Source organism: Bacillus rossius, chromosome 1 (genome assembly GCF_032445375.1).
Source record: "Bacillus rossius redtenbacheri isolate Brsri chromosome 1, Brsri_v3, whole genome shotgun sequence".
NCBI classification, from domain to species: domain Eukaryota; kingdom Metazoa; phylum Arthropoda; class Insecta; order Phasmatodea; family Bacillidae; genus Bacillus; species Bacillus rossius.
In genome coordinates, this window is record NC_086330.1 from 63,353,539 (window position 1) to 63,380,506 (window position 26,968).

The 26,968-nt window shown below is 38.6% G+C and overlaps 1 protein-coding gene across 2 annotated transcripts in view; it reads left to right on the forward strand.

Annotated features, from left to right (window-relative positions):
* Positions 1-26,968, forward strand: part of LOC134529110 (uncharacterized) — a 58,847-nt gene that overhangs the window by 18,021 nt on the left and 13,858 nt on the right. Inside the window, exon 1 of one of the 2 annotated variants that reach the window (XM_063362864.1) lies at positions 6,025-6,077. The exons of the other annotated variant lie outside the window; for it this stretch is intronic. The gene's annotated coding sequence lies outside the window, so the exon portion shown is untranslated. Of the gene's footprint in view, positions 1-6,024; positions 6,078-26,968 lie in introns of those variants that run through there. 2 annotated transcript variants of the gene reach the window in all.

Here is a 26,968-nt window from a genome sequence, read left to right on the forward strand (position 1 = left end):
TACATGTATTTATATTGATGTCTCCAACTAGCATTAACCGTGTGGTGTTATGAAATGTCGGTGCATTCTCTAGTGAATTTAGGAAGTCGTCAAGGCATCCAGAAAGAGATCTGTACACCTGTAGAGCTAAATGCGAAGCGTGGTTCGAAACAGCGGCGTCGCTGTAACTGAGCGCAACAATGACACGCCAGCAGACTTGTCTCGCGAGGACAACCTCCTCCACGTCAGCAGCCAGCTCGCGCCTGACGAACATCGCTGCTCCATCACTTTCATGAACCGCTGTCTTGCTCAAGTAAGCGCTGCAGTCCGCAGTGGAGTACAGTGAACTCTGTCCGCTCAGCCAGGTTTCAGTTAGAACTACAATTATCATATTTGGCTTTAATGTCTGAACAGTAAGACCAGGAACTGTTTGAAATGTTTGCTTATACTTCTAATATTTAAATGCCGGACATTGAAACCATTATCAGTAAGTGTTTTTATCTAATTCAGAACAGTCAAGGCGATCCCACGTAAAAATGTCTGCATCTAATGATTGTAAAAACTCTTTCATAGGAAAATTTGGAAACTTACAGATTTAACTGGAAACTCTTTGAAGGCATCAAATTTTCAAGATTTGACGGACGTCTGATTCTTGTGGCTGGTTTCCCCTCTTCTTTTATTACGAATATTTTCGCGTCACGTACCCACACAAACTTAAATTTGTTCTCTCTTGACACTTTTTTTTTCTTTCCCAGAGAAGAGATATATTGTAATGCGTGAGATGTTCGTTTATAAAAATCCCACTTGCAGGAAATGCTGTATTCACTACTGAGGCCAATATCGTCTTGTTTTCTTTAAAATTCTGCAACCACTGATCTCTCGTTTGTCGGGAGATCAGTTGTGCAAGTATCGGCCTATATTGGTCTCTTAGGCTGCTAGGGAGTCTGTGGATATCCTTAACGCCCACGACTATGCCAACAGCCTTAGCTGTTACATTTAGGCTTCTACTGGAACACAGTATTTGCCTCTTGTTTCAGTCATTCCAGGAATTTCAAAGTTCATGTTTCGGCTGTCCAAGTTCGTTTACTATTTCTTCCAGCACGTTGACCGACATTTTCTTTCTCATTACTTTCCTGAATTATTTTTTGAGTTGGCACGAAACTCCTCAAACTGTTTTGCGCTGTTTTCCAAGGATTCTATTTCCTGAACAACCTTTTTTTTTTTCAGCGCCGGTTAACTGGTGATGAACTTCAGCCACTTGTTCCATTAAAATTTTCACAACAAAAAACCGGTTCCAGGTTACCCACCTTAATGGCTTTGCATTTCTCGCATTTCCAAGTGTCTGTATTCCGAGCTTTCGAAGGTTATCAGCAGTTTTCAACGAAGTGCATTGAACTCCAGAGCATTTAACAATATATTTCACATTTGTCGCTTCCAGACACATTAGACATTTAGGACACTTTTCTGACATTGTTAAGTTAGTATTATATGATGAAAAAACAAGAATAAAAGTACAGATACTCTTTTTAACACATGCACTAGGCACAACACTTCGCGTAAAAACTGAGCGCCCGTCGAAACGTCTGCTCTCTCTCTCCCTCTCTCTCTCTCTCTCTCTCTCTCTCTCTCTCTCGCGGTCTGTACCGTTATGTTATGAAAATTAAAGGTGGTAGTAATAAGAATAGTTCAAAACAACTGTTGAAAATATCCACCTTTAACTGACGGATATCATTGTAAATTACCCAGTACAGAGTTTATTCAACTTTGAACGTTAACTCGTAAAACCGGAAGCACATGCCGTGTGTAGAGCTTCAGAAGAAACCACGCGATTTAAAAACTGCTCGAGATATGTGAGTGAGGCCTGGTTGCGAAGAGTATTTAAGAATACGCTGAGGGTGGATGAGTAGTTCTGTTTTCGTGTCTAGTAATAAACCTGTATTTTTAGGAGACTGTAAAGGTCTAAAACGCCTGTTTTCAGAATAATCTTTAGGCACGAAACTCCCAGTTGAGATTCTAAAAAGTACTAGAGGGACTTGCATTACACCTTTTTCTTCATTTATCCGCCTTATGATGTTATGGTAACCGCTCAAATCTCACAGTTGTGCTATGGACGACGAGAAGACTGCGCGCCAGTCCACAGAGCCTTGCGCTTAGAGGCGACAGCGCGCTAGAAGCACCAGGGAGCGTAAAACTTATCATCCCGCTTCAATAACACAGATAACCCCTGACCAGGTGTGCCCCGTAAGTGCTAGGAAACATTCTTCCCCATCCTCGTGCTGTTAACCATGTCATCCATAAGTCAGTAGCCGTATAATATGTAGCTGAGTATGCAAGTAATCATTATAACTTAAATAATGTTGTGTGCGATTGTGAACGATGTATCTCTAAGGAATCTAGGAGACAATAATTTAACTAAAATAGTATCATGTTCAATGAAAATAAATTTATAATTTCTTTTATAATCATATCAAATTGCAAACTTTATCTTTCATTTTTCATGGGGTGGAATGTATGCAGGCTAACAATTTCTTTACTCTGCAGTATGATCAACGCTGTGCTATCTCTACATTACAATGTTAACTAATATATTAATGCCAGGATTCTAACGTATTTTAATTTATCTTATATTTTTATGATTATAATTTATAACAAGGTATTAAAGGATTGTTGTACTATTGAAAAGTATTGTTTATTAATAACTATGAGCAGCGTTAACTCTGCAAGATTCCAGAAAGTAATATATACGGTTGAATAACGTGGACCCGCCATATTTTTGAGATCTCTGAGACTTCCACAGATAGCAGCACCGTGTTCACACATTTCCGTTTCAATCGATTTCCGTTCAATTGAAGAAATTTCTCCTACCAAATACCGTATACCAAGAGCTAAGATGTTTACACATTTAAAAAATTCAACATATTGTGAGACCGTGCGACCTAATTCTGCGCGAGCAGCACATCTTACCGTAAAAAAAAAAAACGAACAGGCGGTGATGCGCTCCGATGCGCGGACAGACCAACGATTACAGGATGCTGCGGTGCTAGTGAAATCCGAGCCGACAGACGCACGGCAAATCCTTTTCGCACTTCCGCTTTCTCATTAGCCGCCAGTATTTTCACGGTCTCTTTCCTTCTCTCCCCCTCTCTCCCTCCTTTCTTTCTTTCCGACCCCCGGTTACTTAATTGTAATTGGCGGTGATTAAGATTGTTCCGGCGATTTCGCGATAGCCTCCTGAAGCGCTAAGCGAATTGAAGTGTGTGTGTGTGTGTGATTGTTTTTTTTTTTTTTTTTTTTTTTTTTTTTATATAATAATTGTGGGAGTCGGTCTCACACTCCGTGGTGGATATTGAAATTAAATTTTGTTTTTGAAGCTCGTTGAGGGTGAAATTTCTAGATATGCAACGGAGTGCGCGCGCATTTTGCTACGGAAATTTAACGTGTTTAAACGCAAGGTATACCACGTAATGCGCTGTTTATTTTCAAACGAATGAAAACTACGAGCTAGCGAGCAACACACTTATTATCCAGCCAGCACCAAAGAAAATACATCTTAAAACACGTAGTTCACGTAACAAACAAATTATAAACATACGCATACATATTTATTTTTAATATTGAACTTAAGCTACAAGTACTAGTAGGCCTGCCAATTTTTTTTTAATGCTGAAACAAGTGTAAACAGTTTACAATTCGGTAAGTCTTCAGGTTTACCAATTAATTGTTAGCAGTGAAATTTGGTTTAGAAGATTGATATTTAACACTTTTTTGGTTATCTCTAGTATGACGTATTCTCTTCCTTTTGATGATTTTTTTTTTATTTTTTAATTTGAACATGAAGAAAAGGAATTACTTCTAGCATTCGTTCATAAGTAAATACATTTTTTTCTTGCCATTATTACTGTTATTTGAGGGCTGTTACCGTGAATGCATCACATAGATCTCTTGCATTTTAAGTTTCGTTTCATATGTTCCCAAACTGAGGTCACGCAAGTGATCACTGCGTAATTTTTAAAACATGAACATATTGTTTACTAGGCAGATATTTTGTGTGCAAATCGTGTCCTAACAACCAATTAAAAAGAGCCACCAGAAAAATATTTACAGGAAAATTTCTTAACCAATTGTGATGACAATAAAATGAAGGGAAAAAATCAACTGGGCGTGAGAGACTCGTCTTATAAGTACCCACTACGTAGAACATTTAGCGTAGAAACCATAAAAAAATCAAAGTTTAATTCGTACGTTGTACTATATTATGTGTATGATATGATATCCAATATACATTTACGTTCCGGGGTTAGCAATAATTATAAATTATAGTAAAGTACCAATTTTATTTTTCTTACCACAATTTGTGTGCATTTTCTATGTGAATATTTTGCAAAATTATTTTTCAGTTTTGAAACATTATAACAAAAAATTAAAAATTTATTTTAACTGTTCAAATTAGTAAATTTTAAAAATAATCACCTTCGTGATATATTTGGATTGGTTGGTTAAAAATCTAATTTAATTTTAAGCATTGTTTCCTACGATTATAAGTTTTAAGGAGTGTTCAATATTTTTTTTTAAATGTAAGAATGACTTCAAATTCCTCGAAATAATATCTACGATATTTCAATTTTTTTCGAAGTAAAATTTTATATGAGTAAATTATATATATATATATAATATATATAAAATATATATATATATATATATAAACAGTGCAGTGCTGTATACAAACTCCACGTAATGCTTTCAAAGTTACAGTTAGGAAATGATATTACTAGAGGTATTATCTTAGAGGATTGTCAGATTCGAGACGAGTTACATGAGAGAGACGACGGATGCCTCCCGGGTAGTCACTAGACTGAAAGTCATCTGTCCAAAATTTTGGAGAAACGACTATCGGTCAAATTAGGTTTAGGTTCGATTTTTTTTTTTGGCAATATGACTTTAGGGTCTAGCGCATAGCGATCGCAAGAAGGGAGGGGGGTATGGGGAATAAATTAGCCTCCCTCCCCCTACCGAAGTTGGGCAGTATGTTATTTTGAGTGTTGCAATGTGAACTGTTACAAAACCGGCGATTTAAACTTTATGATGAGCCGCGTCACCTACGGCTACTTCTATAGGTTCATATGTCAATGTGTTCGTGTTAGTGTCAATAGTAGTGTAAGTTTTTTTTTTTCGAATGAAAAAATTTTCTTTCTTTTTAACCCCATCTCCACCCCCCGCCCACCCTCCACAGAAAAAATCCTGTATCCGCCTGTTTCTAGAGCTAAGGAATTTGTTTTATAGCGAGTTAAATTAGTTTATATATTTTATATTTTATTGTAGTCTTTATTGGTGGCGAAGTTAAAGCGAGAATAGTTTTCTTACGCTCAACCACATTTTCTGCTATTAAACTATGCATTGGAATTTTTTAAAAAAAATAGCATAACAATAATATATGATAAAATAGATAATCAGATAGTAAGCAGAATTAAGTTTAATTAAATGTTCCAAGTTAAAAGGTAACCATTACAAAATTTAACCAAAAAATTAAATTACAGATAATTAAACATTAATCATAGGTATACATGTTCTGTAAAGTACTTGACACTTTAAATTTTTGGCTTTGCCTAAACAAGGTGATGATGATGATGATGATGATGATGATGATTATGATGATGATGATGATAATGATGATAATGATGATAATAATAATAATACATTAAACCAGGCTCTCACACATTTACACGAAAATTTTCGGGTTTTCGTTGAAATGATGTTCCAGTTAAATGATGTTCGGTTTGGCTGTCGGACAACCAAACCCGGTGCACCTCTGCGCCGTCGCGCCACCTGCCGGGCCGTGTCAAGGTCGTCGCTCGGGGTGGCCAAGGCGGCGGCTTCTCCCGGAGACGTCTCCCTCCTGCCGCCAGGTGGAGTCGTGGAGGGGGAACTCTCGGTTTCATCCCGGTGGGGGGTGGGAGGAGGATCCGGCGGGAAGGGAGGGGGTAGGGACGAGCCATGTAGGTTAGGGGAGGATGTAGGGCGGCTATAAACTGCCGGCGGTCGGCGCAACGGTAGTTCAGTCCTCGCCCGTCGCTCGTCGTGCACGCATTGCAACTGCCCAGGTGAGTGCCTTATCGAGGACCTCGGCTAGCTTCCAGGTAGCCGCTCTCCCCCGGGTTGAGGTTGTAAACTTGCTAACACTATATCAGACACTCAATCACTAGCTCTCCAGGATTCCCAGAGAAGTGGCACGCTTGGATAAGCGCGCTGCGGTACTCTCAGAATGGGGTTCTCCTCTGATTCAACCACAGATAAACTGAGTGAGTTTGGTTGCAAAGATCCAGGGATGGGTGGTTGCCTTAGCCTTTCGTTGTAGCCCTTCCTCGTACATCTACAAGTCTCGATGAAATAACATGTCCATTTAATGATGCTTCCGGAGGCCATGCAAAACAAGTTCTGTCTAGAAGAACTGGTATTGAGATTGAGATCTTGGATTGGAGAGACGTCTTCAGAAACAAACACTCAGAGACACTTATCAGCGGTAATTTTTCAGTATTTTTTTTCTCTTTCTTCTACGTTCCTGTCATTCTCTTTGGCCGAATCACGCAAGATGGTCTCGAACACTAAAAAAAAAAAAAAAACATATCTCGGCGCACGGCTGGATCTTCAGGTACTGTTCGCGCCAAACTTCTTTGGGGACGGATGACTATTCCGATCCAAGGCTTGCACCACCATTGCAGGAAACTAGAGCAGCGACCTCTGTTCGAAGTTTCAATCGCTGTCAATAACCCATTATTTTGGCTGTTACGAATGTCAGCTACGATGGTCCGTAGGTTTAACGGCACACGGACGTGCTTAACTTGACGGAACCTCTGATGCTGCAGTGGGTTGTGGACCGCCTGGGCGCTGTTTCAGTGCTTCGCGATCAGGTAAACCACCAGAAGTCTGGTCTGCATCCCCGGCCGTCGCCTCGGGGAGAGGACCACATCGCTAGGGCGGACCGGGCGAGGTGGTTCTACCGTGGGTTCGTCATGCCTTCCGCTGTGTGGAGGAGGTGAAGGGGACATATCGCCTAGTCCTGGACCCGGAAATGATATAAATGTTTTTTTCCCAAGTGTCGGGGATCGAACCCGGAACATTAAGACACACACCGGCCAGCCGCTCTAGCCGCCTGGGTTTTCGTGGACGTTTAATATATTTTACTTCATGAAAAAACAGCCCACAAGAGCAGAGAAGGGCGCCAATTTGATGGGAGTTGGGAACTGTTTCTATTTATACATCATACGGTGGTAGAAAATGATAGAAATATGAATTTTTTTCAGGTAATTAATTCACTCGTTGAAAACTAACTTTTATGATTTTGAAATTGATAACAGTGAGAAGCTTTTTAGTTCCAGGGGAACCACCACCCCCTTCCTGCCCCTCCCCAGGCATATACGCCCATGGCAACCATTTTACTACACATACCTGTTGAAAATATTAAATACAGAGCAACAATTGCAAGGAATGTATTGCGTTGAAATTTTGGAAAAAGCCATTAAATAAAATTTAATTACAAGAAAAAAAATCAAGTGGTGTGAAACCGAGCCTTAAGTGTTAGTGTTCGACCCGACACACCTTGCTTTCATCACCAGAGGATCGGAGATTGTTAGAGGATTGTTGGACCAGCCGACGAGCTAGACGGGTGCATTGCTGAGGAGGGGGGAGGAGTGACTTCACTACCCCCGCCCCCTCCTTTCCACCCAGGAGAGAGGCGTCTCTCCTATCGACGAGGGTACCGTTTGTCAGCGGGTAAGAGGAGGCCGTGAGTGGGTGGAGGGGACAGGGGAGGGGGAGAGAAGGCTGCTGACCCCGTAAAACACCGCGCACACTCTTCGAGGCCACTCTGACGCTTTCAGCTCGCGCCGAGTTTCAGCTGCCGGCTCACAGCGTGAACGCTCCTACACACTTACCAATTAATACACTTTCAAAGAAAAACTTTTAAGTGATTTTTTTTTTGTTGCTAAACCTCCATATTCTCAATTGAAAGGTTCTTAATCCAGTACGTTTGAAAGAACAGCCGTACCGGATTACCAACATTTTTTCCACGCTTTTATTAGCTTTATTGTATGCATGAAGCGACTATGTAATAAAATCTTTCCATTCAATTTTTAACCACTTTTCAACGCCCAAATGTGTTGAAATTTTGCATAAATATAAAGAACCTCTGACAATACAATATTTTGATAACTTGAGACTAGGTTTAAGGGTGAATTGGGGTCAGAGGGTCAAAAATAACACTAATTTTGAACTACCTTGTGTATCCATGAGGTCGGGGCATGGTGGGAATTTTCCCCGGGATCGATTGTGCCCCTGGGGTGAAGGGGTTAAAGACCCGAAATTTTAAAAATCAATTCTTTTTTTCGATTTTGAGTGTTTCCGATCCAAAAGGTTGGATTTTGGTGGGAAATGTGCCCATGGTTCGACTTTCTCCCCCTCGGAGGGGGGAGGAGTTAATGACTCAAAATTAAAATATATATATATATATATATATATATATATTTTGTTTGTAGTGTTTCCGATCTAATAGGTCGGGTTGTGTTTAAAATGTGCCGGGGGAGGTGTTAAAGCCCTAAAATCTTTAACGTTCCCCTAACCCACCTTGGAGGCTGATTTTAGGAAAACCCCGTGCTCAGTTAATGTGCATGTAATATAAAGAACATCCCTGCAAGTTTCAATTATGAATACATACACTTTAAAGACGGTCAATAGCTTTAATTTTACCTAGAACTCACAAATTCTACAATTTACAAGTTTAGCGGTATCTCAACGAAATCACTCGTAAGACCACTGATAATATCCTAAATGAAGCGCACAAGGTAAAATGAGATGAATATGCTTGGTATTGTTTCTTTCCATACGGTAATTTAAGCTCCATGTAATGTTGACGCATTAGCTTAAATGACTAGATTACGTGAACATTAATAACTAATTTTAAGTTCATTGTAACAATTAAAGACTTTTATCATTCATGTTTAGTATATTTAATTTGTTTCGATAACTCGTATTCAATTATTTTATTTTATTTTGAGACTAAAAAGAATAAAATAAACTTTTAGTTCAAAAACTAAAAAAAATCCGCTTTTATAGTTGAATGAGCTAAAAATTAAAAAAAAAATAATAATTTTTGTCCAGCAGCCAATAATTCACCACAACTCTGTATAGCTCTCTTCTTTCATTTTCGTAATGACTTTATCCTAAAATTAGTGATTTAAAATTTAAGACAAATGATATCAAGCACCCTATTACTATTTTAAGCTCATATTGTTATTAATTTCATATATTCATTTTCGTAATAACTACATCCTAAAAAAAGGTGTTACAAAATGTAAGACTAATGGTATCAAGCACCCCACGCTTATAGTTATGCAGAGTTATGGTGAATTATTTAGCTGTTGGACAAAACACGTAAGTTTAATTTTAATTTTTAGTTCATTCAACGACAAAAGCGTTTTTTTTTTTTTTTTTTGTTATTTGAACTATAAGTTTATTTTACGGATTATCAAACGTCAGTATAGTTTTAACCGAAGTAACAAATGTGAAAATCTTAAATGTAAACCGCTATAAAACAGGAATCATGAGATGAAATTAAAGCCACAGTAACGATAAACTCTAAGCGAACTAAAAACGTAAAAGCGAGCAGCTTGATTGGTGCTGGATTACAGAAAGTGCCGAACATATAATTCCGGATTAAATATTTTTCACCGTATCGCCAACCATGGATTAATTTTACTAATTTATTGGTATTACTAACACTTATGATCTAGTGCCGGTAGACTAGTTAGTCCAGTTGGGGGGGGGGGGGCCTTATAAACGAAACTATTTTAACCTACCCGGGATTCAAACCCAGAACTCCTAGCAACGAAGGGACTATACAATAGCGTTTTCATAAATGCTGGCATATTGAAAAAACTAATTCATTTTAATAATCTTTTCAACCTATGTTGGCCTACAAAGTATGTATGTTTCCACCCATGTTAGTTTGCTTTAGATTTCATACAAATTTCTAAATTCAACTAGGAAGTTAATTAAGTTTAGGAAATTTTTGGTAATGTTCCTAAACATGTATTTGATAAACGTATAAACGTGAGTTGAAATTTACCGTACAATTATGGTAAAGTTACTATGCATTTTACATTTTTGTAAACCAATTCATGAGGAAAAACCATGAATTAATGGTACATTTTCGTTTTTTTTTACTAACATTGCCAAGATATTTCTTAGAGAATACAGTCGTGATTTGATGGCTTAAAAAAAACCATCTAGGGCACGTATTGAAAACTGAGAGTTCTTTATATCTAAAGTTTTACTCAAAAACATAATACACTTCCAGGCTTCTCATGTCCGTCTGTATACCACCTGGAATGAGAATTGAAAAAATGAGCTAATACGTGAACATGTTTCTCACTGCAAAAAAAAATGTACAGATTATAATGCTGTTTTATTTCTCTAATGTTGTTAGCCGGGTATCTACTGATGAAAATTACTACCACTGCTTTCTAACAACGACATTTAATGCATTCGTGTGTTCTCGCAAGTGAAAGCTTTCGTCTTCAAGTGAATTTTTTTCTTCTTTAGCTTCAGAATTGTGGTGCAACAAGCTCGTGCCTTTTACTAGCGAGCACGTGTGTGGCCAGTCATGGGATGGTGAACACATTCGTTCAGAAACCCGCGTCACCGCTTGCCTTGGGAAAAGAGGGGGGAAAAATTGCATAATTATTTTTAAAATTGTCCAAAAATAACTGAATATTCAATAATTTCACTTTATTTTGTTTTATAATGCTTATTTATTTGGGTAGTTAATACTGTAAAGCTATTCAGGGGAATGTTTAGAAATAACTTTAACTATTGGAAGTACTGGGACAACACAAATAATAAATACCCGGGTAAGAATACGAACTCAGTATTACTGCGAACACTATTTGATAGTGATGCAGTTGTTTACATGTAAATGTACAAATTTAGTGATATCTGTAATTTTACATGAATATTCATGTTTAATTTACTATATTTACAAAATTACAGTGAATAAAATATTGCATTTTTACGATTCTTTCTAGGAAGTTCATTCGAAGCTATAAAAAAAAATTTCTGGCGTATTAACCTTTATACAGCCACGGTTTGTTTCCCTTCAACTTGAGAACAGACATACACTCCACAGGTATACTAATAATGGTCTAAGCGGCAGTGCTACGAGATAACACGAACAACGTACCATTTGCAACCGGCACGAAACACGTCGTTTTTTCGTCGCACGCAAATTATCTTGTCATTAGGGATCCACACATAGCTTAGGAAGTTATACCTTAGAAACACCATAACTTATACAATCACAATGTAGAACTATCGCAACTTATAAGTGTCATAACGTAGAAACACACAACGCGGAAACACGCTAATTAAAAACGTCTTAATTTAGAAAAGTAATATTATAGAAATGCCATAATATAGGAACTGTATATTTTATAATATAATAACTTAGAACACATAAGTTTGAACTGTCTCGAGTAAGAAACGTCAAAACTTAGAACTGTCATAGCTTAGAAATGTATGTCTTGTGTGTTTCTAAGTTTCTTTATTTAACTAACGTATTGTAAGCTGAGTATGTTTTGAGTAGTGTGTTTCTAAGTTATACATGATATATATTGAATGGTTTGGTAAACCATGATAAGGGATCAGGAGGGAGGGGTGGGTATCCCGCTAACCCCCCCCCCCCCCCACCTCCACCCAGGAGCCACCCAGGACGAGGGGGGAGGGGGGGGGATCAGCTCGCCGCGCGGAACTGGAACGGGCGGGTCTCGCAACCGGCGCCGCTTCACAGTTAGACAGTTAGGCGGTACCGTTACACCGTGCCCGGGCGGGCCGTGGATGCCCACGTGACTGCGGGGCGCGCGCGGTCCAGCTTCTCGCGACGAGACTGTCCCGGGCAGACCGGGCTGCAGGGCCACTTGCATTTACATGTGGGAGGGGGTTCTTCCCTGTAGGACCGCCACTAAACTGCGTGTTCATTTTAGCCAAGAAAATTTCGCAATGAAAATAACTCATATAGGTAGTGTTAGTAAAAAAATATATATTTCAAGTAATACATATTTACCCGCGACAGCTATTCAACAGCTTTGAAACACTTTTTTTCTCAACTCATAAATTGTATTTTGTTATAATAGGATAAGAAAAATTTTAGTAAACATTTAAGGAGACTAGAAAACATTTTTTTTAAATTATCTTTAGATATATGTATCGCGAGACATCTACCTAAATTATTAATATGATAATTTTTAAATTTATTTTTTCCATAATTTGCTACGACCGTATGATAAATATGGACATTAATTCGAAACGGAAAATTTTTTATAACTTTTAACTTAACGTGCTGGTCATGATTTATTAGGAAAAAAAAAATTTAAGATATTATTGCCGCGAGTAATGATGTCATTGTACAGTAAACTTGATCTTAATCGTTTATAAAACTGACCCGAGGGAAATTTATTAGGAAAAACATAAAAATATCCTAACATAAATTAGCAAAACCATTGTCAAAATTTAAGTTCCAGGCTTAGTTTAAATTGTTCGAAAGAGTAAATGTTTTCAAATTTTCCCGAGGAGGGCCTCCATAAAAACTAAACAGCCCCGCGCCCCGCAGAGTCTTGGACCACTACTGGTTCCAGGGGCTCGTTCCGTTACGATTGAAATGTGACGCTACCTATCGATTATCGTTCATCCTGGATCGTTTCCTATTCTCAGAAATTTTTTTTCCCCCTTGACGTCATGATGCTGAAACGAATAAAGCATTTCATTTCCACTTACTTTGAATGTCTATTGAGAATAATTATTTTGGCGATACACCATTGCTAGTTGGCACTGTAAGTCACAGAGAAAACCCGAAGAACGCACAAAGAAAAAATAATACACAAACACACAGAACACAAGCCAAAAATCAGCCGATGTCAAATGTTTAAATGCACAGAAATTTGAACAATATCACACCACAGGCGAAAAAAAGTGGGCTGACAGCGACAAGACAGTTACAACAAAAAACAAACAACAAGCCCTAGACAACACGGCGACAGACAGAGGAATCCAGTGATGATTCTAAACAACACGCCAACAATGCAGCGAGGCCTACGCCAACCCAGCGATGCTTGTCCCTTCTTTGTGTGTTCTCTATCGCAAACAGTGCAAACTAGCAATGGTGTATGTGCAAAATGATTTGGATTTTATGCATATTGCATAAATAGGATCTCAGTTCTATTTTTGTACGTAACGTCTCCACTGCAAAGTTAAACTTGCCTCGAGTCACAAGATAGGAGAGGAACGCGAATAATTAGATCTTGCCCAGCCATCTTTAAAAAAATTTGCTTGATTACTATAGTATATTTTTACAGTATTAATAGTCAAATATACCATTTAAAATTGTTTTACGCATAGGTAGGGCACCGTATTTCTCCCCTCTCTTCCCATCCCAAAAGTATAGCCTGTTTGATTTTATTTTGAATTGTTTTCAATAGAGTTATTCAGGATTGCGTAGCCAAAAAAAAATCCCTTTCGGCACAGCCTACAGGCGTACGTAGATTTCGAAGCACCTATTTCTTCTGAAAATATTTTGGAAACATCTATAAAATTCTGTAACATTTTAAGTACTTAATGTACATAACATATATACCAACCCTAATTGTGTCAGACAAAAATTTTTAGGTGATATTTTTAGAGTTTGCAAACAATTTGAAAGGATTTTATAGTGTTCCTACTAACGGAGTTATGAATTTTTTTCGTCATTCAAACCTTGTTTATTCCACCCCTTGCAGTTCTGGTTGGTCGTATCAAAAATTTATTTAGACAAAAGTTATTGGTATTACCCCTACGAGTTATAATACGTTCAAACGGATGTGATATTCATCATATTATGGGATTTAAAAAAAAAAAAACCTTTCCTATTTGTACCCCTTTGTTCGGATATTGCCCATTAACGAACTCGACCGAGATTTTCAACGATTAAATTTTATATGTCAGTTTGGAAGTGATTTGTGAAAAATTACGGCAGTTATCATGATCATGTTCCTAAAAATTATATATTTTCATGTATATAAACTTTTGTGTTGGCTATGGTTTCGGGTTCTAAGAACAATGAAACGAAAAACTATATAAAAATTTTCTAGAAGTCGCACCATGTAAACGGCTACAATGACTATTATTTCTTAGAAATCTACCTTAAATTGTAGTCACACCATCTAATAATTTGGTGCAAAATGGTGAATTTAAAACTATTTAAAAAATTCCTGTACCTCTAAAATTACATTTGCATTCTGGTTATTTTGATTAATAACCGTAATTAATTGACCTGTCAACTGTTCTCGGCTTTATTAAAGATACTGAATTCATCCTTTAACGGCCAAAGAGCCAATATAACTGTCAAAATCGTGTGTCATGGCGGAAGTAATTGGTACATTTTTAAGGTTATAAAATTTCGTATCACTTATGTTTTTTCCAAGATTCAATGCAGTCTGTCTTTGATACTTCATTCATGATCAAACGTAATATGTTTTGCGTCTATGTACTTACTACTTCATATTCGGTAACTTTAAAAATTTGAAATTTTTAAATGAACGCTCATACCAATGTTTAAAAAAAACGATATTGACAGTTTTATGCCAAATTGCAAGCTCATAATAGTCTCATGCGCACAAGTAAGAACCAAGAATCGGGCTGTATCGTATCTTGAATCTATGGTACAAACTTCCACCACTGAGATAGCCCCATTTCTATCTGAATATCTCCTTAAATGCCTTAAGAATCCTTGTAAAGTACACTTTAAAGGATCTCGGACATTGTTTAACCTTTATAATAATTTAGGGATCCTTACAAAATCCCAGATGCAGATTTTCGTGAAAGGACGGGTCCCTAACGTCTTGTCATACATCCTTGTAACCTTTGAGGAGTTTGCGGTAGTAAATTTAAGTTAAAATGTAACGATAATATTTTACATAGCCAACCAATTATTGTCTACATTATTTTATAATAATAATAATAATAAATTATTCACTAATGATTTAACTTAAATGTATAACATTTTTAAAATTTATTGAAAATATAATATATAAATATTTATTTACTGATTAGTAGTGTGCCCCGCAGATGACATCAGTATACTCTGGTATATAACAAGTGAACTGTCAGGCAGGCTTAAGGGGCCCGCCTACCTGGGCACACATACGGTGTGCAGAGCTTCAGGAAAAACAACGCGATTTCAAAACTACTCAAGATATCCGAGTAGGGCCTATTTACGAATAGCATTTAAGAGTTCGCTGGGGGCCTAAAAGTACTTTTAATTTAGAATTAAGTTTTTAAACTGTATTTTTTGAAGCGTTAAAATGCCTAAAACGCGTGTTTCCAGAGTAATTTTTAGGCATAAAACAATCAGTACAGATACTTGAAAGCACTTAAGGGGCTTGCATAACACCTTTATCTTCATTTCTCCGCCTTATAATGTTACAGTCACCACTCAAATTTCACAGTTATCCTGTGACGACGAGACGAATGCGCGCCTGTTCAGAGACTTGCGCTTAGAGGCTATACCGCGCTGGAAGCACCAGCGAGCGTCGCGCTTATCATCCCGCCTCACTAACACACATACACCCCTGACTAGGCGGGCCCCTTAAGGGTTTGCGTATAAACCGAAAGAGAGCAATATTGGTCAACGAGCTATCGATCGTAGGCATCGATAAAATGACACACCCGAACATACTCGAATACTTAAAAATCGCAAGCTATCAAGCCATCGAGCCGTAGGCCCATAAGAAACACATTGCGCCAGTATCGGCTATTATAAACTACTTTAATGCATCAGGTTGTGTAAGCGTCTAAAGAATCCTGATAGCATTTCACGGCTTGTTTCTTTAGAGCTTCTGGAAAAACCACGCGATTTAAAAACTGCTCACGATACTTGAGTGGAGTCTGTTAAAAAAAATTAAGATTACGCTGGTGGCGGATTATTAGTTCTGTTTTCGTATTTAGTACTCAAATTGTATTTTTAGTGGATTGAAAAGGGTAAAAACACGTGTTTTCAGAGTAATGTTTGGGCATGAAACTCCCGGTAGAGATTTTTGAAAGCACCCAAGGGCCTTGCATTATATCTTTATCTTCATTTCTCCGCCACATAGTGTTATGGTTACCGCTAAAATCTCAGAGTTGTCCTGTGCACGACGAGAAGACTGCGCGCCGGTTCAGAGGCGACACCGCTCTATAAGCACCAGCGAGCGTCGAACTTGTACCACCCCACCAGCACGAATATGCTTTGGCACTGGCGGGTCTCTTCAATCAAGGTTTTCTTTGGTTAAGTTTTCATCGGTGAAGGACATCCTCCTGTTCGGAAGCAGCGGCAGGGAGAGTTTCTGGTACGATGGGGGAGAGGGTTTGGAGGACGCGAAAGGGGGAGCTGGGTGGAAAGTGTCATCAGGAGAGCGAGCGAGTAGAAAGCAAACGGTGATGCTCGCGCGGTGATGCTGCACAAGGAGGACCGGCCAGCGCCGGTGATGCTGCGGCTAGCGGGAGGTGGGTTCGACCGCCCTTAACTTTCCATCCGCCTGCCCCGGGGCGCCGCTGGTGCTTTCACCCCTGCCGCGCGGCCAGTTATGCAACCCGCCGTGCTGCTCCGGAGTGCCGGCAATTAGCAATCAACGAGCCATTATTGTCCTCGCGCCGAAACTGCACATACATTACAACTACTACTAATACTACCACCACTACTACTCCGGGGCGTCACGAAGCGGCTGCGAGAACATTCTCTCACGACCGCAGCGAGGGAATCACGTTTCCGAGTGAAATCTCGCGAGGCGGAGCCGTCGCTCCGGCCATATCGCCGTAGAAAGTTCCATGTTAACTGTGCTGTACGGGACGTGTCTCTCGGCAGGGAAATGTGTTGTGCTTTCACGTGTAATGATGGCGTTATGTACCCCGCGCCCCTCCTGGACCGGTTTCAGGTACGTTACGAGCTTATGGATGTCGGAAGTATGTATTGAATTGCCCTCTGTATTTTTTTTACTACCTACAGCCACGATTAGATTTCTACAGCATTTTTTTTTTAGAATGCCGACTTTCATTACAAAAATTCTGGATTCAATTACTTTGAAGAAGCTAACATTCAAACGATTGGAATTGATTAATGTATGTTTCCACGATGAACCATGTCGAAACAACATTTGTTGGTTTAACTTTGCTCGGGATTTTTTATTTTTTTTAAAGAAAACGTAAAACTTAAATGAGGTGTGTAATACTTTTTTTTTTTGGTCAGTTGAATATAAGTTTCAGTCAAAGTTCGAATGAGGTTGTAATGCGTACAACAATATTGTTTTATTTTTATAAATCTCTTACAGAGTCTTTATTTTCGTAAGATGAACCAACAATCCACGTGTACAGTTTAAAAAAAAAATATGGTTGATAAATGTTGTTAATATTTATTATTTCAAGAAGAACTTGAATGCAAGGTTTTCTTAAAATGGCATTTAAAAGTTTCATAGATAGAAACCTAGCGCACAATTCTGCTGTGATGTACGACAATGAGTAAATCAATCATCACGTGGTGCAAGGAGCCGGCATGTACACCGTCAGAACGTCATCAGTGGTCGGAGTTTAATGGAAAATGTTGTGGTCGTAATGACGCAGATTCTTCCTGCGGTGATCTCCACGACCTGCGATGTTTGCCGCGTCTCGTGTCGCGAAGTGTGTGTTCACAATCAGCCCGATGGCAGCAGCTGGAGTTCACCTCGGCCCTTCAAATCCCAGGGACCCTGCAGGCTCACAGACGGTCGTTGTGTCCCAGAGACCCGTGCCAGCTCTCCTGGGCTAGATGTGTGTCCTCTCTCTCTCTCTCTCTCTCTCTCTCTCTCTCTCTCTGTCTGCGTCAGCTCGAGCACTGAAGCACACTCGGTGTCACGAATTGGATTCAGGTTTTGTGTTTCGGGATCGAACCACATGTGCGTGATGCGTTACCGATTTTCGAATGTGCCGTTCTCAAAAGTACGAGGGCATATCAATAAGTAACGCACGTAATGTGGAAAGGAAAAAAAAAGCAATTAATGAAGATACGAAACAAAGATGAAAGTATTACCCATTTATTACTCTCTTTCACTTAACTTCCATGCATGTTGAGGTTTTCGTCCCAACGATGGATCAGTTGAAAATCCCGGTCTCACAAAACTCCGTCGGCTGCGAGAAGAGCCACATTCGCGCGGCGCCTTCTTGAGTTCGTCGTCAGTGTCACACTTCTCACCGCCGGTGAACTTCATCATGGGTAGAACTTCTTCATGGATGGAACTTCTTCATGGATGGAACTTCTTCATGGGTGGAACTTCTTTAGATGGAAATCGGAGGGTGCTCGTTGCTGCTCTACAGTTGACGCTGTAATCACCAACGCCTTTTTACCGGTGACTGACGAACGCTATCGGTACATGGAATCACGAGATCTTACATTGCGCCAAGTTAGTAGCGCCCCTCTGGTTCCCTTTTCAGTAAATAATTTCATCTTCAATAAATATTTTCCTATTTACAATTTTACATGTGCATTATTTATTGATGTGCCTTCGTAGTATCAACGGTACCACATTTCCTAAAAGCAAAGGAATTAAGATATGTTCGTTTTCAAACACTGATCTCCGCTCTAAGTTGTTTGTTTACAAGCTCTGTCGACAAAACAACACTGGCAGAAGGGTACGTTGACCTTTGGTAGGTACTACTTCTGTAATCCGTCCATATTCGAGACACGTCGCGTGACACACGTAAATGCCCCAACATATATATTTTTTTCTTATTTTAACGACATTAAAAGAAGCCTGCTTCAATATTTTTTTTTCTGTGATCTTAAGAATTATTGTAATTAATTCGATTATTACAAAGTTACATTCTTTCCCGAGGTTTGTACCAGTTTAAAAACGTCGAAATCAGTGTTTCAGAGTGAGAAATGTCGGTTGCGTTATGCCATCTGCTGAGGAAAAGCAGCTGTGTTATGTGTCGCACTGGTTGCGCAAGAGGGCGGTTCACCACCGGCAGTTGTAACTGTAACACGGCGCAGGAACACAGTCATTACAGCCCGACTTCCGTCACGAGGAACGTTTCCCGTCGCAAGGAACCATCATCCGGTTTCTTCTTGGTATCGAGTGACGTCATTAACATCGAGCACGACTGGGGAAATTGCACTTTTTTTGTGTCTCGAGCAACGTATTACATCACTTTTAATTTTTTTTTAATTTTTTCGATAATTTAAAATTGGTAGACATAATATTATTTTCCAACAAAATGATCGAGAAACACATTAAGTAACCAATGCGTACTTTTAAAGATCTTCGCATATTCGTTTGTCTCGTTAGTCCACAAGTTTCAAAGGCTAAATATAATTTAATAATATTTTCTGAAATAAATTTAAACCATATCGTATGGTGGCCACCAGCTAACCCTAAATTTTTCAAATATTTATTTCATTTGGTTTTCCTTATTCATACTGCACAAAAATGTTTAAAGTTCATTTATAGCAGCTAATTATGTAAAAAGTATGCACTATATAGTTTTCTTGATTGTTGAAGTTTGGCCACTCAAAACTTCTACAAATTTAACCGTGTTAAACGTTGATATAAAATAATAACCTGGCACGGTACATACGCCCTTAAGTAGCAAAACATTAACGCAGCGCAAGAGTCGGTAACGCGTATGCATACATGTCACGATCGCTGGATGTGTTCATTCAGAGGAGGACCGGTTTCTCTGATGAAACAGGTAACACACCGGTCGCCGAGATAGTATATGGTTTAATTTATTCCCGTTCTAGACACGCGTGGGTATTTGTGATCTTCAAAACATTTGTCATGATTCAAGTCAAATTAAATAAAATACGGATCACTTAGCTATAATTTAAGTTTACAAGGTACCCAACCCACATTAAACATTTGAATATGTATACAAACGAAAGTAACGTTAAGATCTCGGAATTAAATTTTATTAAATTTACTTCAGTTTACTTTTTCTCGTAGTGTATTCTTTTATTAAAACTCTCTGTGCAGCCAAATTTCATTGAAAATTTAACAATAAATACCGTTATTATGTCCTACATCAATAAAAATTTTATTTTTTGTTTTAGAAACTCAGGCTCTCAGTTTTCTTGCTGAACTACGCTTAGTTCACTGAAAATATTAAATTTCTGGTTTAAGTACTTAGCCATGTAAAAAAATACATTTAAGTTAATCTTAAAATAATATAGATGTGTCCCGTGGTAAATATGCTTATTTCAAAGTTTTTAATCTCAGTATCCCAACAGAACTGAGGCTTGCATGTTTCCTATATTGCAATAAAAAGGATTATTTTTTTATTAAGGTCACATATCACCAACCTGTATGAAACTACTTCTTTAAATAATTCAGTTATAAACCAGTTAAAAATTTTAATTCAACAAAAACATACTTGTTGAACGTGTCAAATATGCATAATATGATTGGCCACTCTGATAATATCAACCACCGGTGTTTTATTTGCACAGAAACGTAAGACCGACTGCTTTGCCTGTGCCAACCAGGAAACACAGCCATGCAGTGCGCACAGACAAATCTGAACCATTTATATGTCAAAGTTAAAATATATATACATATGTATATATAAATACCTATATTAATATGCATTTTTGTAACCCGACCAAAATATTTCCTCGCATAAGCCAATCCAAGCTATAACGAAATAAGACTCATTTTCCCCCCCACGTTGTGAAGAGTTAGTAGATGTTAGTTTTACACTTGGTGTTCAGTGGAATTGCTTTCAATGTATGTAGTTTATTGGACTTCTTATGCCGTTTGGATTAACTTGGACAGGAGAGAGGGGTTGTCTCAATACCCCAGTGCCTCCAGGCTTACCCGGCCACTGAAGTATCGAGGCTGTTTCGATTTGGGGACTCCGTGAAAGCGGGAAGGTCTTCCTGAAGCCACCATCAGCGCCGGCGTGAAGGATAAGGTGTGAAGGGAAGGGGGAGTTTATCCCCGGGACCTAGGCACTAGACACAGGGAAAACCCTCGGCTGTCATGCGGAGTGCTGTAAGTCGTGCATTAAGGAAGTATGTAACGTTCCGGGTCATTATTTTACATTTACGTTCCACAAGGTTGAACTTGCTGACTTTTTGAGTGGCTGAGCTTCAACAAAATTTATATATATATATATATATATATATATATATATATATATATATGTGTGTGTGTGTGTGTGTGTGTGTGTGTGTGTGTGTGTGTGTGTGTGTGTGTAGGTATTACGCATACTTTTTGCATGATTAGCTGGAAAATTTGAATTTTTAACATTTTCGTGCAGTATGGATAAGGAGAACCAAATGTAATGAATAACTGAATATCTTTGGTTTTAAAGGAGATGATGGTGGCTACTGCAAGTTATGGTTTAAAATTCTTTCATAAAAAATATATTTAATTTTATTCACCCCTTCAAAATCATAAAAATTCTGATTGTTTTAAAAGTCCAGGTTAAATTAAATAATTTTTTTTCTGGGATAAACTAAACCATATCACATAGTAGCCAGTATAATTGTCTTAAAACCACAAAAAGTTCCAGTTTCATATGCAACTTTGCCAGCTAATTATGCAAGAATTATGCGATGTATATTTCATTTCGTGAAAGTTTAGCCACTTAAAAAGTCAGCAAGTTTAACCTTGTGGAACGTAATTCTAAAATGACGACCTGGAACGGGAAATAGGCAGGCGGGGTGGGTACAGGAGAAGAGGCAATGCTTGGGTGATCGGACACGGGAGTCCGCATCTGGACTCGGTGAGACCGGGTGTGATGGGGGGAGGAAGGTACTCTCCTCGGCCACCCGGCGCGCTGTGACCTGCGTCGCGCTGCCTGCCGGGTAAGTGTGCCGCGTCCAGCCCCGCGCTGGAGTGACGCCATCGACTCTCGCGAGCGCGCGGGAAAACACCGGCTTTCCCCCAAGCCTCACTCCAGGGGGACAGCCTGCTTGCTTTATCAGCAGATTTAAACTCAAGATTGTAATAAATGCTATCCCTTAGGCAGGAGGTGAAAGTCGAGTTGACTAGGTACTCCATGTCAAACTGCACGAGTCTCTGTGTAGAGTACATACTCAGGGATTCGTGCAAACAAGTAAAAAGAGGAGGGGAGGATGCACATTTTCAGACGGAATATTTGAATGTTTGAAAATTGTATATATTTGTTAAATGTACATGAATAAAAACGTAATTTTTACGAACATTATTATTTCATTTTTTTCTTTTTTTTAATTATTGTATTAACGGATTGGCGTATTAAGTAAAATGGCAAAAAAAAATTAGTATCAAATTGTTTTGGTAGCAATAAAGTAATGATGCTTTAAATTAAATGCATTTGCACATTTGTTTTGTATTTGAACATTGTTTTCGTAACAAAGATATTCTTTGCCAAATGTAAGGTTAGCAGACGTGTGCACGTGTGTAATTTTTTTGCAGTACGAACTTATTCTTTGCGGCCATGCAGTTTTTTTATTTTTGAAACAAAGGATGGGGTAATCATCCTAAAATCACATATGCTCTTATTGTTTCTTGAACATAAAACCCAGAAAAAAGTACACAAGTCGCATAAATTTACCACTACACGACCGAAGCTGGTGATGGGAATAAACGTCATAGGTTGAACAAATGTTTTTTCCGTGATGTAACTTGATGGAGCGAATGTAGTTGCTGAAGTTTATATGTGCAAAGCTGAATTCGCGCTACCAATTCAACGTACTCTTCGCAGCTAAGCTTATGTACTTTTTACGAGTGGGCATTTGGCTTCTAGAAAGTTGGTTTGAGTTCTGGCCGACGATAATAGTGTTTGCATATTGAGGTTGTAGTGTGAAGTTACGCCAATATCCTTAAACTAAGTTTAGCTTCACCCTCTTTATAAGAAATATCTGTGAATTTGTCCATTTAATTTTGTAAAATAAATACAGTTACAAAATTTGTTACTTTTAAGTTCATTTTATACAAATAAAATATCAGAATATAATGTTTCATTATCGCAAGTAGAGCCTAATTGTTACTCCAACACAAATTTAGTATGTAAATGCGTGTTTTTAAATATTATGATATGTTTTAATCGTGTTGATACAATTTAAAAAAAAATAACTACTGTAAATAGAAGCTCAAACAGTGTATAGTTTTTTTAAGTATACAAAATCATAACTTAAATGTTTATTAGGCTTGTATTTTGATCAAATATTTTAATTGTATTTGTTTACTCGGTTAAAATTTTACTAGTGGAGTAGCGGAAACAATACAAAACAGTTCTCAGCGCCTGTGAAAGCGTGTGCAGGCTGAACACGTAACTGTAGTGGTGTGTGGTGAAGCATATGCAACAGGAGCTCAACACACACACACACACACACACACACGCGCGCGCCAATCTTTTATTATGGACAGCCGAACGGGACTAAATTTATGACAAACAGTAAAAATAAATAAGCGTTAAACGTTCCACACCTAAATTGCAAGGGATAAAAAAAATTTTTTAATATGTAGATGTTTTCTCATATTCTGAACCGAACCGTTTTATAAAACGTAGTATGCTTACAGTATCTAACAATTCGAACACGGACTTAATAAAATGATAGGCACGCAGCGTTAAGCGATAGTAACAAAAAAAATACTTGCGCCTTTCACACACTTTCATCTAACCGCAAGGACTCTTAGCCGTGAGCTTTCCAGAGGAGAAATATAAGATTCATTCACCCCGAGTCATGAGTCGCCCGAACTATCGGCAAACATGCATCTTTCGATTTGTGTTTTTTTATAACAGGTGATTATGTTAGGTGTGTTACATAAATAAATCCTCGCGATAATATTTTTGAGGTGTATTTTTTTATCGCAAAGTTGCATAAGTGAGCGGGTACTTCATATATGTCCGGGCCTGATCGGGGATGGCAATGAATCCAAGGCCGTGTCCACATTCACTGAGGCATACACTCATACGTACTTGTGCTCGGAAGTGAAGGCTGTCCGAACTGGAAATGAAGTATGCAGGTATGCGAGTGAACGAATTTGTCTACTTCTCTCGTACTTCTAGACGAAGAAACTTCACCGTTATCAAAAGTTTTTTTATGTTCTCTTTTATTGAGAACTTTAGCAAATAAAGCTCGAAATAAAAAAGTCACTTTAAATTATACAAAGGTTAACGTATTTATGAAAAAAAATGTAATCATTTAATCAGGTTTATACGAAAGTTTCAACACCGATATAAACTTACCAACCGAAGGTTGAAACCTAAGTAGATTGTTATAAATTCAAGTTTTGTAACTGAGTGTGTGTACTATTTTTGCTGAGATTATTTTAGTTAATGAAAAAAATGTTACACTGTTTTAGTTGCCTAATACGATTTATAGACATCAACCATCACATTTGCCCATATAGCTCTAGTAGGTACAGGGGCAAGTGATGTATGCGCGTTCGTAAGTACAAATCTGTTAATCGAATTTGGACACGGGGGCTTCACAAACGAAAAAAGAACATAAACATAGGAAATGGGTTTGCGCAAGATCTGACCGCAGTATTTTTGAACCTACTGATTCACGACATCGCATAGTACGGTCCTGTGCGTGAGAGAGAGGCAGTGCGCATAGGAGGGAAATTAATCTATGTTTGTTATTTCTCTTGCGCACTCCAATGAGAGCATATTAGAGAATCATTTTGGCGGAAGTTTGAAACAGTTTATTTTTATCTGTAAATTTTTGAGATTTTTACATCGCTCAAATAATGCCTTCTCTACAAGACTATCCATGCCACTTATGTTCAAAACGTCACTAGAGATAAATGTAACTGAAAAAAAAGTAACGAAACTTGAATTACTCACTAAAATTGTAATGTGATATATTAGTACCTAAGTCAATTTATATACTGATTAACTGTTTCCATATGCTGCTGGTCTGATGTCACGGTATGATTTCCAGATATTTTAATTTTTTATGTAAAAGAATATATCATCGTGTTTATAGTCAAAGTTATTATTCTACATTAAGTCAAGATTTAATTTTTATACTTTGTATAGCTCAAAACAGAATTGATTTTTCTCTTCCTTATTAATATATCAATGTCTTGCTTCCTTGTACCTAAAATAAACTTAATATCACTTCGTTATGTTTGTATGCACATCAGCTGTCAATAGGAAATGAAAGCTTTCTACAGAGCCTACGCTGGTTTTAATTCATTATATTCTGCATTATATGGACGCATTTGGCAGGGGGAGATTTGCCGCCGGCCATATTAGAGTTGGTCGTGTTAATGTAGTCGTGGTATTGTGACCCTGCGCTATTAACTCTGTCGTGTTGGAACGAAATAACGTGGGGGAGAAACTCTAATTGCCCAGACTGAGACCTAGTTTTTGAAGAAGTTCTAGGCTCACCCGCTAGATAGTAGCTTTTATAATAACGTTGATTGTGAAAAGTAATGCATAAGTTATTACAGGCAAACAAACCAGTGAAAATTAATTCACTTTATTTTGGTAGCCACATTTTGTATCTCCTAATCATTTATGTAGAATCTGCTTTTTTATTTCAAAAAATGTAATTGAGCGTATTTTTGCACAGTTTAATTCTCTTCTACTATGTAATTAATCGCCAAGTAGTTAAATTAACATTATAAAGCTAAAACTTAAAATTTGAACCTTCCGCCAAAGATTTTTTCTAGTAGTTAAGGGCCCTGCACAATAGATAGAGTCTCATGTCGCACAAAACATGGATTCAGTTTCCACTGTAAGTGTCGCACTTCTATGTATCCCTGCTTGTCCTGTGCGATGTACGACGTGTAATCGGATAAGTCGCACCGTGTCAGCTTCACGCCGCCACCGCGGGAGGCAGCACCAGGCGGGCTGGAGGAGGAGGGGGGATGGTACGTGCGGGGAATGCCGGGGGAGAGAGACGCCTCGTGCCACTTGCCTCGCGCCCCACTTTGCGCGCGCAGCCGGGAGAAGAGGTGCGGCTCTGCTGGGGTTCCAGGTCGCAGTCTCTGCCCCGCGTCTGCAGGCGGACACAACCCCTCCTCTCTCATCACTTAGTTCTGTAGGAGAACATCCCCCACTACCCACGCCCACCCTCTCGGTGAGAGCATGGAACTATTTGTTAGTCTATGGACTGGTTGTCTGTACTGAAGTTGAAGAATTCAATCGCTAGGAAGAATCGTGAAAATGCCATCATGTAGTGATTGCCGTTAAACAAAAATATATATATATAACAACAAATCAGCGAAGAATTAATATTAAACTGAATTGATACCGCACGTTTTTTGCTATCCTCAGGAGATACGGTCGTTCTTTTATTGGCTTCAATCATGCGCGGAAATCCCGTTTGGGGGGGGGGGGCGCACGGGCCCCCCTGTAATATCAAAAAGCCCCTATCTGACGGGGCCCGCTTGCGGATGAAAAATTAAAACTGTGATATGAGAATTATATACGTTATCCCGCGGCCCACCCCATCCCCTTATGGAATTCCTAGAGATTTTCGCCCATGGCTTCAATTATTAACATGACAAAGTTTGCACGCACCCACCTTTTTTTTCATCCGTGGGTGATGAGAGTGTATAGTTTATTACATCTAACATGAACACTTTCGATGATTCTCGCTGATTGGTGACAAGGGAAGGGGGGGTTAGTTAGCAAGATTTTCCAGTGTGAAAAGAAAAATTGTTAATTGGTACATACGTTAAGTTAGGGTAGTGTTTGAAGGTTTTATTTGGTGTACTGCTTCGCATAAATGTTTGTCAAAATTTCATTCAAGTAAGTCCAGATTAGCAGGAACGCATTGTAATTCGATCGCGGGCCAAACTCACTTTCCAGTTCGCTTATGAAAAGTACTTCCTGTCACCCAAAGGCTCGGTGGGTCAAACATATGTTTCACAGGACAGTTTATAGCCCTTATCAAATATTCCAGAAGCGTGTGCAGTGAGTTCTTACATTATATCTTATATCTTGGAACTTGGGGACA